Source organism: Prorops nasuta, unplaced genomic scaffold (assembly GCF_024137725.1).
Source record: "Prorops nasuta isolate Cenicafe-Biocafe unplaced genomic scaffold, Cenicafe_Pnas_1.2 PNAS00001, whole genome shotgun sequence".
Lineage (NCBI taxonomy): Eukaryota > Metazoa > Arthropoda > Insecta > Hymenoptera > Bethylidae > Prorops > Prorops nasuta.
The window spans coordinates 14,666,742-14,682,770 of record NW_027116798.1 but is presented as its reverse complement, the minus strand read 5'-3'; the positions used below and the strand labels follow the sequence as shown (position 1 = coordinate 14,682,770).

Below are 16,029 nucleotides of genomic sequence, written 5' to 3'. Positions count from 1 at the left end.
CCACACCTCATTTTACCGCCCCAAACCGCAACCGAAGATTTTCAAGGGAACACGAAGGGAGAGAATCATGCGCAAACTCTTGAAACATGTACACTGACATTCATCGAACCTGCTCGTGAAGAATGGCCTACTAGATTTGTAACTAGCTGGACAGCTTCAGGTCTCTAGTTCTCACCAAAGCGTAAAACGTCACGGTGACGTCAGATGACGTCACGATGACGTATAGGAGTCGTGGTGGGGAGAATAAGGAGAATCTGGTAAATTGCATATACTCGAGTGTAGCGGTTGATCGTCTGGTAGTGGGTCAATTGTCCTACTTTTCTCTAGTGACAAGATGGCGTCGACGGTAACACTTTCCATGAGGTGAACACAATCTATGTTGTCAAATGAATTGCAGAAAATATAGGGCTTAAAGATCAGTCATGTGTTTCCGGTGGGTACAGTGTAGCGAAAAGAATATCATGAACTGTCAAAATTCGAAGATTTTGAAGACGATAATAATATTTATAAATATTTATGGAATGTTCATTTATTCAAATTAAGAGGAGAATTATAGGAAAAACACAATTTCAGATGAGTAACTCAATTCACATAAAAATAAAATAAAAGTTTACTCTAAATAAAGAATGTTTACTTTGCCTTAATTTTACTTTTTAAAGATAAAGCGCATGGAATAATTGGTTTTTATTCACATATTATGGGTCTGACTCTTTTATTGAGATTATATAAAGAAGCACTTTAGCTTATCGTACAAGGATAAAAGGACAGGTAACCTTGTTTTCAATTATAGTCATACAGTATAAATACCTTCACTTCTAAATAATTTACAGCGGATATAGAAGATAATTGTTGTTGCTCCTGTTCCCCCCAGCAGAGCATCAGTATATACAGAGCGGCTAAGCACAAATCATTAACTGATGTACCATAGTTTGCTTAATGGGATAATCCACCAACATTTTATAGAGCCATGATCGAAGTTGAAAAATATACAAAGTTAAAACTTTAAAAAAAGAATACATATGTTGAGCAATTATTCAGATGGCTTAACATTAGTGGTATGAAAATGGATACATTCATAAATTAGCTTTTTATAAAAATGTTAACTTTAAGATATAATTTTGAGACACATTACTCTAACAATGTCAGTAGGGAAGTGCTATTCAGTGGTCTAGGGATACATTATACATATGATAACTAAATATTTTGTTGATGTAGGGTGAAATATGAGAGTTTTCATACGTATTTCAAAAGTGTTGCAGAGGTTTTCTCTCTACTATAAATTTTATTTATTTTTTATAGAATTGAGGATGGAATTGCTGTAAATATATTGTCTATCATATTTTATGGAGCAAAGCTGTACGCAGCAAACCTATGTTAAAGTTATGGTATAATTGGAGAATACAGATTCTACAACAAAGGACATAGTAGTGGAGAAACTGCGTGAATTTATTCCTATTTGCTATAATCAATTAATTATTCCCTTCGCAGTACCCAGTATTTGAGTAGCGGTAAGTTATTGTAGTTAGAAAAGTATTATTCTTATTATTTCTTTTTTAATTCTCTTATTTTAGATACTATGAGCGCACAAGGTTAAAGCTGATAAGTTTGAAAATATTAAACGTGATTCACAAAAGATACCGGTATGTAATGATTCTATACAGAAATGAAACCTCCATTTTTGTCAATACTTCTTTTTTTATAGGTTTATATCTTAAATCTAGTTTGTGTAAACTATTCAATATATTGATACAGCTCATCAAGAAATAAGGTATTAAAATGAAAGGGAAGAATCAAAAAGATGTAAGGATAAGAAACAACAAAATTTATTTTATATCTTATACCTTAGAAGAGATATATATAAAAAAGAAAATAGTTAGAAATGAACACTGACAAAAGGGAGATTATAATATTTTTAAGGAAAAATGTATCTGGAGTTGAAGAGAAAAAGAGATCGACAGATTAAAGGAAAATATTAAAAAATGTAATAGGAAGAAATGAGAAGAGCAAATAAGAGATAGCTAGATACAGGGAGGGGGAGGGGGATATTATATAGAGCTTTATAGTTTACATGTTGCAACACGAAGAAGTACAAGAATGATGGAATGGAATAGAAAAGGATGGATCAGAAGGGAAGAAGGATTAGATGTAGATTGACGAAGCAACGGGTGGAATATGAAATTAAGGATACATTACTGTATTGAAAATAGAACGAAATAAATAGAATGACAAACGGTTGTAAGGTGTAGGCTACATAGTGAACGAAATATAAGAAAGTTGATGCTGTGTGCAGGGAAAGCAGGAATGAAAATTGAGAGAGCTCTTGGCAAAAATGTTGTTAGAAGGGAGGATTAGACTTAAAAATAAAAGTGAGGAAACTATTAAGAGAAGAGGAAAGAATTGATGGATAGAAAAATCATACATGTAATTAGTATAGTAGATACAATAATATAGAAAGAAACAGTTGTAGATGCAAGTATGAATGGAAAATATTGAATAAAAGATTATGTATAAGCGTAATGAAACAATTGGAAAATAAATACATCAGTAGATTGTATGTACATAAAGTATTAATTTATTTTTTTAGAAGGAGAATCTTTATAACTCTTTGCAGGAGCTAGTAGAATTTATATAAATGCAATTGAAACTTATGTTACAATGGAGTAAATCAAAGTTAAAAATAACTATATTGAATAGCCTGACGAAAAACTTCTTTACTATATTTATAAATGGAATTATTTTCATGCTAATTAAAATTTTATTTCAGATTGAATGAATCCTTGATTAAAATATCTCTAATTTTTTTCATTAAAAGTTTGTTCTGATATACTGATGTAGATAAAAACTCGTCAATTTGTCTAATTTTTGACTCATCGCTCATTGTTTGTAATCTATTTAATTTTTCCCAGCTTTCCTTTAACCATAAATCAAAATTTGTTGTACACTTCCGTCTGTTGGTGGTAGTAATAACCAAACCATTATTTAGTTGGCTTATTTGTATAACCGTTTTGATGATCAAGTCTTTTAATTTCACTGCAGATTTAAAAATATTTTAACTTTGTGTTTAATAATAGATGAAAAGATTACTTACATATAAATTTATAAAGTGTTGGCCTATGTCTCATCATCTCGTTTAAAGACTTATGATAGCGTTCTTGATTGTTGTTCGTTCGCCGTTCACATTGAAAAACGCTAAGTACATTGGCATCGACTTTTTTCATCCAGAAATCCTCAATATATCTTATTAGTTTTATAAATTGAACGATTTCTTTTAAATCATTACTGGCGTTAATGTTATTTTTTATGATTTCAAATCCAGTTTTAATGTAGGATGAAGGCAGCAGTGGTAAATTAAACAATTTCCTTAATAGAAAAATTCCCTTTATGTGAACTTTTACTGATTTCCCTTTTAAAATACTGTAGATTTTTAATTTCTTTGCGTATTTCCTAACATTCTGAAAGCAAAAATATTAGTTCCGGTTGCTTAGGTTTAACACATAAAAGTTATACTTACATACACATAATGAAAATAACATCCCATTAATGTACAGTGTGGAAAAACAGTTTTTATTGCATTTTGGAGTGCAAATTCGTAATCAGAAATTATCTTGGAAACGTTTAAATCTTTAAGAACAGAATCCTTTAAATACCTAAATAACCGAATATATTCGATTTCAGTTCTTCCGCTCATTAAAACCCATATACACGGTAGAAACTTAAATATTTAAAATTCATTAATTAATTGAATTGAATTATAAAGTTGAAAAAGGGTCGGTATTGCATACAAAAATATAACATTACTTTATTATTTATTCTACCCATAATTGTCACCAATTGAGAAATTCCAATTAATTTGGGCATTGAATAAAATGTTCCATCAATGCTATATTCATCACTTTTCACAAACATTCTTATCAATTTAACGTCATATAAAATTACTTGACAAGATGCGTCTAATTGTACAACATCAATTGCGATGTAGTGATTTTCTTTATCAATATTAAATTGTAAGGCTTGCATCCATATTTCATTCATCTGAATGAGACCTATATCACTCAGTTTCTTTGGATTAAAAGGACAAGTTTGATGTCTTTTCCGTTTTAGAGTACTTCTTAAATATTTCAAACTTAGAAATTTGGATGCTTCGATATGTCTATATTTCAATTAATTGAGGAAAAAATGAACCATTGAAAAAAAATTTGAATGTACGTAGTGTTACAATTATATTTTATAGTTTATATTGTCAGCTTACTCTTTAGATTTATAGTCATAAGCCTCTTTAAGCGAAATAGGGACAGTTTTCACGCAATGGTATAGATCCTCACGAAACGAGGCGCTTTTTAAAAACTTTCTATCTTTATCGTGATTATGATTTTTAATGGGATAAAATTGATTTCGTACTAATTTCCCGCTTCCGCGGCATTCACGCAATTTGCATTTCAGGTAACTACCAAAAGAAAAATTATATTAAATATTTGCTTTCATTATTCTTAAAAACATAAGTATATACTTACGTTACTTCATTTCCAGCTTTGTCTATTTTCTTCACGTTTTTGTAATAACAAAAACCATCGTCATATATAATTTTTGTCGTTTTATAATGGTTCATTTTGGTAAAGATGAGAAATTGCGCTGATTATTCTAATAAGTTGACACATATTATGACAATTGCAAGTTTCGCACATATCATTTGTTTATAAGCGCATTGGAAATTGTCATAATATGTGTCAACTTATTAGAATAATCAGCGCAATTTCTCATCTTTACCAAAATGAACCATTATAAAACGACAAAAATTATATATGACGATGGTTTTTGTTATTACAAAAACGTGAAGAAAATAGACAAAGCTGGAAATGAAGTAACGTAAGTATATACTTATGTTTTTAAGAATAATGAAAGCAAATATTTAATATAATTTTTCTTTTGGTAGTTACCTGAAATGCAAATTGCGTGAATGCCGCGGAAGCGGGAAATTAGTACGAAATCAATTTTATCCCATTAAAAATCATAATCACGATAAAGATAGAAAGTTTTTAAAAAGCGCCTCGTTTCGTGAGGATCTATACCATTGCGTGAAAACTGTCCCTATTTCGCTTAAAGAGGCTTATGACTATAAATCTAAAGAGTAAGCTGACAATATAAACTATAAAATATAATTGTAACACTACCTACATTCAAATTTTTTTTCAATGGTTCATTTTTTCCTCAATTAATTGAAATATAGACATATCGAAGCATCCAAATTTCTAAGTTTGAAATATTTAAGAAGTACTCTAAAACGGAAAAGACATCAAACTTGTCCTTTTAATCCAAAGAAACTGAGTGATATAGGTCTCATTCAGATGAATGAAATATGGATGCAAGCCTTACAATTTAATATTGATAAAGAAAATCACTACATCGCAATTGATGTTGTACAATTAGACGCATCTTGTCAAGTAATTTTATATGACGTTAAATTGATAAGAATGTTTGTGAAAAGTGATGAATATAGCATTGATGGAACATTTTATTCAATGCCCAAATTAATTGGAATTTCTCAATTGGTGACAATTATGGGTAGAATAAATAATAAAGTAATGTTATATTTTTGTATGCAATACCGACCCTTTTTCAACTTTATAATTCAATTCAATTAATTAATGAATTTTAAATATTTAAGTTTCTACCGTGTATATGGGTTTTAATGAGCGGAAGAACTGAAATCGAATATATTCGGTTATTTAGGTATTTAAAGGATTCTGTTCTTAAAGATTTAAACGTTTCCAAGATAATTTCTGATTACGAATTTGCACTCCAAAATGCAATAAAAACTGTTTTTCCACACTGTACATTAATGGGATGTTATTTTCATTATGTGTATGTAAGTATAACTTTTATGTGTTAAACCTAAGCAACCGGAACTAATATTTTTGCTTTCAGAATGTTAGGAAATACGCAAAGAAATTAAAAATCTACAGTATTTTAAAAGGGAAATCAGTAAAAGTTCACATAAAGGGAATTTTTCTATTAAGGAAATTGTTTAATTTACCACTGCTGCCTTCATCCTACATTAAAACTGGATTTGAAATCATAAAAAATAACATTAACGCCAGTAATGATTTAAAAGAAATCGTTCAATTTATAAAGCTAATAAGATATATTGAGGATTTCTGGATGAAAAAAGTCGATGCCAATGTACTTAGCGTTTTTCAATGTGAACGGCGAACGAACAACAATCAAGAACGCTATCATAAGTCTTTAAACGAGATGATGAGACATAGGCCAACACTTTATAAATTTATATGTAAGTAATCTTTTCATCTATTATTAAACACAAAGTTAAAATATTTTTAAATCTGCAGTGAAATTAAAAGACTTGATCATCAAAACGGTTATACAAATAAGCCAACTAAATAATGGTTTGGTTATTACTACCACCAACAGACGGAAGTGTACAACAAATTTTGATTTATGGTTAAAGGAAAGCTGGGAAAAATTAAATAGATTACAAACAATGAGCGATGAGTCAAAAATTAGACAAATTGACGAGTTTTTATCTACATCAGTATATCAGAACAAACTTTTAATGAAAAAAATTAGAGATATTTTAATCAAGGATTCATTCAATCTGAAATAAAATTTTAATTAGCATGAAAATAATTCCATTTATAAATATAGTAAAGAAGTTTTTCGTCAGGCTATTCAATATAGTTATTTTTAACTTTGATTTACTCCATTGTAACATAAGTTTCAATTGCATTTATATAAATTCTACTAGCTCCTGCAAAGAGTTATAAAGATTCTCCTTCTAAAAAAATAAATTAATACTTTATGTACATACAATCTACTGATGTATTTATTTTCCAATTGTTTCATTACGCTTATACATAATCTTTTATTCAATATTTTCCATTCATACTTGCATCTACAACTGTTTCTTTCTATATTATTGTATCTACTATACTAATTACATGTATGATTTTTCTATCCATCAATTCTTTCCTCTTCTCTTAATAGTTTCCTCACTTTTATTTTTAAGTCTAATCCTCCCTTCTAACAACATTTTTGCCAAGAGCTCTCTCAATTTTCATTCCTGCTTTCCCTGCACACAGCATCAACTTTCTTATATTTCGTTCACTATGTAGCCTACACCTTACAACCGTTTGTCATTCTATTTATTTCGTTCTATTTTCAATACAGTAATGTATCCTTAATTTCATATTCCACCCGTTGCTTCGTCAATCTACATCTAATCCTTCTTCCCTTCTGATCCATCCTTTTCTATTCCATTCCATCATTCTTGTACTTCTTCGTGTTGCAACATGTAAACTATAAAGCTCTATATAATATCCCCCTCCCCCTCCCTGTATCTAGCTATCTCTTATTTGCTCTTCTCATTTCTTCCTATTACATTTTTTAATATTTTCCTTTAATCTGTCGATCTCTTTTTCTCTTCAACTCCAGATACATTTTTCCTTAAAAATATTATAATCTCCCTTTTGTCAGTGTTCATTTCTAACTATTTTCTTTTTTATATATATCTCTTCTAAGGTATAAGATATAAAATAAATTTTGTTGTTTCTTATCCTTACATCTTTTTGATTCTTCCCTTTCATTTTAATACCTTATTTCTTGATGAGCTGTATCAATATATTGAATAGTTTACACAAACTAGATTTAAGATATAAACCTATAAAAAAAGAAGTATTGACAAAAATGGAGGTTTCATTTCTGTATAGAATCATTACATACCGGTATCTTTTGTGAATCACGTTTAATATTTTCAAACTTATCAGCTTTAACCTTGTGCGCTCATAGTATCTAAAATAAGAGAATTAAAAAAGAAATAATAAGAATAATACTTTTCTAACTACAATAACTTACCGCTACTCAAATACTGGGTACTGCGAAGGGAATAATTAATTGATTATAGCAAATAGGAATAAATTCACGCAGTTTCTCCACTACTATGTCCTTTGTTGTAGAATCTGTATTCTCCAATTATACCATAACTTTAACATAGGTTTGCTGCGTACAGCTTTGCTCCATAAAATATGATAGACAATATATTTACAGCAATTCCATCCTCAATTCTATAAAAAATAAATAAAATTTATAGTAGAGAGAAAACCTCTGCAACACTTTTGAAATACGTATGAAAACTCTCATATTTCACCCTACATCAACAAAATATTTAGTTATCATATGTATAATGTATCCCTAGACCACTGAATAGCACTTCCCTACTGACATTGTTAGAGTAATGTGTCTCAAAATTATATCTTAAAGTTAACATTTTTATAAAAAGCTAATTTATGAATGTATCCATTTTCATACCACTAATGTTAAGCCATCTGAATAATTGCTCAACATATGTATTCTTTTTTTAAAGTTTTAACTTTGTATATTTTTCAACTTCGATCATGGCTCTATAAAATGTTGGTGGATTATCCCATTAAGCAAACTATGGTACATCAGTTAATGATTTGTGCTTAGCCGCTCTGTATATACTGATGCTCTGCTGGGGGGAACAGGAGCAACAACAATTATCTTCTATATCCGCTGTAAATTATTTAGAAGTGAAGGTATTTATACTGTATGACTATAATTGAAAACAAGGTTACCTGTCCTTTTATCCTTGTACGATAAGCTAAAGTGCTTCTTTATATAATCTCAATAAAAGAGTCAGACCCATAATATGTGAATAAAAACCAATTATTCCATGCGCTTTATCTTTAAAAAGTAAAATTAAGGCAAAGTAAACATTCTTTATTTAGAGTAAACTTTTATTTTATTTTTATGTGAATTGAGTTACTCATCTGAAATTGTGTTTTTCCTATAATTCTCCTCTTAATTTGAATAAATGAACATTCCATAAATATTTATAAATATTATTATCGTCTTCAAAATCTTCGAATTTTGACAGTTCATGATATTCTTTTCGCTACACTGTACCCACCGGAAACACATGACTGATCTTTAAGCCCTATATTTTCTGCAATTCATTTGACAACATAGATTGTGTTCACCTCATGGAAAGTGTTACCGTCGACGCCATCTTGTCACTAGAGAAAAGTAGGACAATTGACCCACTACCGATCGTCTTACTTTTGTCAAAAGTATATCATCTCGGGATAAAATGGTATAGTAAGAATTTTCTTCTTTCTCTGTCTAATAGCATAAGAGTGAGAGAGAAAGACATATGATACCCCATGTGCCCATTGATTCTGCTCGAGCACGTTTTTGGTATAGTGATAGGAATTTTGGTATACTGATAGAAGCGGTAATAATATAGTAATCAAACGACAGATCAATAAAAAGAACAGGGCATATTCCAATGAGTGAAGTGTCAAAATGTGCAACTTAACCTCTGTAATTTGTATTAATTTATTAAAATAACTTGTAAGTGATGAACTTTTAATACAATCATATTAAGTGTTATAAATTTGTATAAAAAATATGTATTTTAGTTTTAACCTATTATTGAGTAACATATGGTGTATAAAAATAACTGAAAATATATATTTTAAATTAAATTTATGTTGTTGATATTTTGTCAAGAATAACACATCATTAACTTTTATATTAATAATAAGGAGCTATATTCTTGAGTCGTAAAGTCCATTGGAGCTTGCAAGTCAACTATGGATCCCAAGCTTACAGCAATAAGATTCTACGAATAAAGAAGATGCAATTCATTATTAAAATAGATAATCGTTAACTCAGATTTTTTTGCAGAAACCTAATATCAATAGTGACAAGCTTTCGTATCTATTTCCAATTGATGATGCTGGAAGAAAACCTCTGAGAGCTCCTGACAGCTCAACTGCCACAGGTCCAAGAAACAGCTATTTACGTAAATCTGTCCAGTGTCATGCAATACATTATCCAGAAGCCATTCTACTATTATCCAGCTAATGTTTCTACGCAATATAATTAATTTCTTATTAATTTTCAAATATACTAAATATGTAAAGAAGAAAAAGCCAATATATTAAAATCCATTTACTTACACTACATCTCATTACGTAACCATGAGTGAATATTGTTGAATGGTGACAGAACATTTTACAGTTGCAGAATCAGAATACATTCCTGTTGTGGGTAATGTTGCTGGGTCCTTTTGTTCTTTCGCAGTATCCAAAAGCAGCAAATTTGCAATGATTTTACAATTATAGACTATATTCGAAGAAAACTTTAATACTTAAGCTTAAATTGAAGAATATTCAAATGATTAATAGTAACTCCTTACGGATTAAGATGTCTTGCATTATTTTCAATTTCTGCTACCAGTGCGCATAGGCAAATTCAGTGGTAAATTGTTATTCTCATCACTTAGAGCTTGTTAATCCTGTAAGTTACGTAGCACTTTAAAGTGGGCAAACAAATCCTTACGCTGCATTATATTAGTCTTCTCTTCCTTCGCTAACTTTTGAAAATTCATATATTACTGTTATCCACGAGTATATTTACCCAGTGGCTGAAAAATATTAGAAAGAGTATGAAAATTCATTCTTAAAAGTAAGCATAAATTATTTCCATATTCATAAAGTTATACATACCTATTCTATTATTTAGCTGGATGTTAGCTGCCACGAAGACATCCATATGCAATGTGCCTGCCCTCCTTCCTTTTTAATCCAGTGTATTATCCTAATAGTTTGCTGCAGGACAGTCTTAAGTCAGAAATAGATTGAAGTGTGATAATTCGGTTCTACTTTCTCTTTACCCTGGTCTACCATGAGGAGATACTCTTTTTTATCTTGATTTTTCATAACGTAAATGATAATTAATTATTCCTGAAATAAAAACGTGCACACACACACACATATATATATATATATATATATATAATTGTCTTTTGAGATTATATACTGTATTTTTTATCTTATATAATTTATTTTTTTTTCTTTTTTTCAGTGCTCCGAAAATTGATTTACGTTAAATAATATTGGTGGCCCTGAGAAGGGCCGATTTTTGAATCCGACACGTGGCAGAGCACATTCCTTTTTTATACCATGCAATCCGATCCATCTAAAAAAATTCCCATTCGAAACCAACAACAATAAAGCTCATTCAATAATCCGTCCAGTAGCCATTCCGCTCGATCACTTGATTAAGTCGATTAGGTATCGAGTTAGTCAAGTTAGCTAAGAACTCTGGGTCAGACCTAAGGCCTTCCCAGATATTCTTCGCTTGATCGTGAATCGCTGCCCTCGTCCTCGCGCCTGGCTCTGTCCATCGTCTGGACATCAATGCCCAGACGTTCTCAATTAAATTGAGATCCGGTGATCGATCGGGCCAATCCACCACTTCCAACTCCGGGTGTCGCGCTAACCACGCTCGCGTTTCGCGTGAGGTATGGATCGCTAAATTGTCCTGCACAAATCGGATCACCGGTACTCCATCCGCGGGATATACATTACGCACGCTTGGGAGAAAAATTTCTTCCAAGATGCGAATGTATTCCCGGGAATTCATACGTGGAGAAATCTCCACAAGATCACCGATATGTTCACCGGAAATCCAGCCCCATACGCCACACGATACGCGTCCAGACCGATGAGTCTGGAAGACGTGGTTTGGCTGCAACCGGGTATCGTTCGGGCGCCACACGTGCAAGGCCTGAGCCTGAGAGGGCAACGATATGAAAACCTTTTCATCGGTCCATATCGTAGCCTTCCAATCTGCACGGCTCTGCGAAAAATTCGCGAGGGCATAGCCAACTCTCTGCTCACGGTGAGCAGGAGTTAGTGGGATTTTACGCGCTGGACGACGGCAGTGAATACCTGCAGAGTGTAAACGCCGCAGGCCGGTGGTCACTGAAGCTGGATAATCTATCTCCTCCACTATGTCGCTGACACTAGCGAAGGGATCTTCTTCGATCCTGCTCAGCAGCTGCTGGTCATCGATCTCCGAAGTCCTTTTCTGCCCTCTGTTCTCCGCTCTCCGGTCACGCAGTGCGTGGTCTCCGCCTTCGCGGTATTGACGTATCCAGCGCCTGACGGTGGTCTCGTGTGCCCCGCAGAGTACAGCGATCTCACTCGCGCTTTTCCCGCATTCAAAATAGCCAATGGCTCTTCCTCTGGTAGCCTCACTATGCTGTGACATCGTCGACGTATCCAATAGATATGAATGTTATAACAAATTAACGTTATTATAGATAAAAGTGAATAATGCCTCGATTATTGAATTAGAAGTATCTATAATAACGTTAATTTGTTATAACATTCATATCTATTGGATACGTCGACGATGTCACAGCATAGTGAGGCTACCAGAGGAAGAGCCATTGGCTATTTTGAATGCGGGAAAAGCGCGAGTGAGATCGCTGTACTCTGCGGGGCACACGAGACCACCGTCAGGCGCTGGATACGTCAATACCGCGAAGGCGGAGACCACGCACTGCGTGACCGGAGAGCGGAGAACAGAGGGCAGAAAAGGACTTCGGAGATCGATGACCAGCAGCTGCTGAGCAGGATCGAAGAAGATCCCTTCGCTAGTGTCAGCGACATAGTGGAGGAGATAGATTATCCAGCTTCAGTGACCACCGGCCTGCGGCGTTTACACTCTGCAGGTATTCACTGCCGTCGTCCAGCGCGTAAAATCCCACTAACTCCTGCTCACCGTGAGCAGAGAGTTGGCTATGCCCTCGCGAATTTTTCGCAGAGCCGTGCAGATTGGAAGGCTACGATATGGACCGATGAAAAGGTTTTCATATCGTTGCCCTCTCAGGCTCAGGCCTTGCACGTGTGGCGCCCGAACGATACCCGGTTGCAGCCAAACCACGTCTTCCAAACTCATCGGTCTGGACGCGTATCGTGTGGCGTATGGGGCTGGATTTCCGGTGAACATATCGGTGATCTTGTGGAGATTTCTCCACGTATGAATTCCCGGGAATACATTCGCATCTTGGAAGAAATTTTTCTCCCAAGCGTGCGTAATGTATATCCCGCGGATGGAGTACCGGTGATCCGATTTGTGCAGGACAATTCAGCGATCCATACCTCACGCGAAACGCGAGCGTGGTTAGCGCGACACCCGGAGTTGGAAGTGGTGGATTGGCCCGCTCGATCACCGGATCTCAATTTAATTGAGAACGTCTGGGCATTGATGTCCAGACGATGGACAGAGCCAGGCGCGAGGACGAGGGCAGCGATTCACGATCAAGCGAAGAATATCTGGGAAGGCCTTAGGTCTGACCCAGAGTTCTTAGCTAACTTGACTAACTCGATACCTAATCGACTTAATCAAGTGATCGAGCGGAATGGCTACTGGACGGATTATTGAATGAGCTTTATTGTTGTTGGTTTCGAATGGGAATTTTTTTAGATGGATCGGATTGCATGGTATAAAAAAGGAATGTGCTCTGCCACGTGTCGGATTCAAAAATCGGCCCTTCTCAGGGCCACCAATATTATTTAACGTAAATCAATTTTCGGAGCACTGAAAAAAAGAAAAAAAAATAAATTATATAAGATAAAAAATACAGTATATAATCTCAAAAGACAATTATATATATATATATATATATATATGTGTGTGTGTGTGTGCACGTTTTTATTTCAGGAATAATTAATTATCATTTACGTTATGAAAAATCAAGATAAAAAGAGTATCTCCTCATGGTAGACCATGGTAAAGAGAAAGTAGAACCGAATTATCACACTTCAATCTATTTCTGACTTAAGACTGTCCTGCAGCAAACTATTAGGATAATACACTGGATTAAAAAGGAAGGAGGGCAGGCACATTGCATATGGATGTCTTCGTGGCAGCTAACATCCAGCTAAATAATAGAATAGGTATGTATAACTTTATGAATATGGAAATAATTTATGCTTACTTTTAAGAATGAATTTTCATACTCTTTCTAATATTTTTCAGCCACTGGGTAAATATACTCGTGGATAACAGTAATATATGAATTTTCAAAAGTTAGCGAAGGAAGAGAAGACTAATATAATGCAGCGTAAGGATTTGTTTGCCCACTTTAAAGTGCTACGTAACTTACAGGATTAACAAGCTCTAAGTGATGAGAATAACAATTTACCACTGAATTTGCCTATGCGCACTGGTAGCAGAAATTGAAAATAATGCAAGACATCTTAATCCGTAAGGAGTTACTATTAATCATTTGAATATTCTTCAATTTAAGCTTAAGTATTAAAGTTTTCTTCGAATATAGTCTATAATTGTAAAATCATTGCAAATTTGCTGCTTTTGGATACTGCGAAAGAACAAAAGGACCCAGCAACATTACCCACAACAGGAATGTATTCTGATTCTGCAACTGTAAAATGTTCTGTCACCATTCAACAATATTCACTCATGGTTACGTAATGAGATGTAGTGTAAGTAAATGGATTTTAATATATTGGCTTTTTCTTCTTTACATATTTAGTATATTTGAAAATTAATAAGAAATTAATTATATTGCGTAGAAACATTAGCTGGATAATAGCAGAATGGCTTCTGGATAATGTATTGCATGACACTGGACAGATTTACGTAAATAGCTGTTTCTTGGACCTGTGGCAGTTGAGCTGTCAGGAGCTCTCAGAGGTTTTCTTCCAGCATCATCAATTGGAAATAGATACGAAAGCTTGTCACTATTGATATTAGGTTTCTGCAAAAAAATCTGAGTTAACGATTATCTATTTTAATAATGAATTGCATCTTCTTTATTCGTAGAATCTTATTGCTGTAAGCTTGGGATCCATAGTTGACTTGCAAGCTCCAATGGACTTTACGACTCAAGAATATAGCTCCTTATTATTAATATAAAAGTTAATGATGTGTTATTCTTGACAAAATATCAACAACATAAATTTAATTTAAAATATATATTTTCAGTTATTTTTATACACCATATGTTACTCAATAATAGGTTAAAACTAAAATACATATTTTTTATACAAATTTATAACACTTAATATGATTGTATTAAAAGTTCATCACTTACAAGTTATTTTAATAAATTAATACAAATTACAGAGGTTAAGTTGCACATTTTGACACTTCACTCATTGGAATATGCCCTGTTCTTTTTATTGATCTGTCGTTTGATTACTATATTATTACCGCTTCTATCAGTATACCAAAATTCCTATCACTATACCAAAAACGTGCTCGAGCAGAATCAATGGGCACATGGGGTATCATATGTCTTTCTCTCTCACTCTTATGCTATTAGACAGAGAAAGAAGAAAATTCTTACTATACCATTTTATCCCGAGATGATATACTTTTGACAAAAGTAAGACGATCAACCGCTACACTCGAGTATATGCAATTTACCAGATTCTCCTTATTCTCCCCACCACGACTCCTATACGTCATCGTGACGTCATCTGACGTCACCGTGACGTTTTACGCTTTGGTGAGAACTAGAGACCTGAAGCTGTCCAGCTAGTTACAAATCTAGTAGGCCATTCTTCACGAGCAGATTCGATGAATGTCAGTGTACATTCAAAAGGGACGTCGCGTAATGGCCTCACTTCCATGCCAGTGACGTGCCACGACCCGCCATTAGGCTTCTTCGTGCAACGTGGGGCACTAAAGTCAACAAAAACAAACTCTCTTTGGTATCAAGGGACAGCCTCGAGATGATAATTCCTCCGTAGCTGGGAACCAGGAGCCAAAGGATCGCTTTTACAACCCTGCACTATTGAAGCTTGACCAATGCATGCAAGTCCACTTCTTCCAATTTACTGGGCATCATATATATCTCTCCCTGCGCTATCCCTCCTCACAAACTTTAAATTTTTATATTACAAATTCTTCCTTCAGAGAAGCATTTGCTTAATCCGCTTACCGTTAGTGTACGCATTAATAAAGTTACTAGAATATAGGGACGCACATAACAAGTTTATATTTTTGAAGGTTTTGAAATGTTTTGAAAGTATAATCTCCAAAAATAACCTTACATCTGTCAATTATTACAAATGTATAATTGACCAAATCTAATAGCAGTTTTACAAAGCAATAGTTTCAAATATCCTTTTGGATAAGTATATTTTTATATATCCATAGTTGTTTACCCTG

The 16,029-nt window shown here is 33.4% G+C and overlaps 2 long non-coding RNA genes across 2 annotated transcripts; one reads left to right on the top strand and one right to left on the bottom strand.

The window, feature by feature from the left end:
• The first annotated feature begins 352 nt into the window (after positions 1 to 352).
• On the top strand, positions 353 to 2,878 carry LOC136773625 (uncharacterized). Its single transcript, XR_010822662.1, has 5 exons — positions 353 to 768; positions 831 to 1,055; positions 1,300 to 1,508; positions 1,572 to 1,640; positions 1,703 to 2,878. It is a non-coding gene; the product is annotated as an uncharacterized lncRNA (long non-coding RNA).
• Positions 2,879 to 6,496: 3,618 nt separating this feature from the next.
• LOC136773473 (uncharacterized) lies at positions 6,497 to 9,022 on the bottom strand. Its single transcript, XR_010822633.1, has 5 exons — positions 8,607 to 9,022; positions 8,320 to 8,544; positions 7,867 to 8,075; positions 7,735 to 7,803; positions 6,497 to 7,672 (listed from the first exon to the last, which is right to left on the bottom strand). It is a non-coding gene; the product is annotated as an uncharacterized lncRNA (long non-coding RNA).
• Positions 9,023 to 16,029: the final 7,007 nt, after the last annotated feature.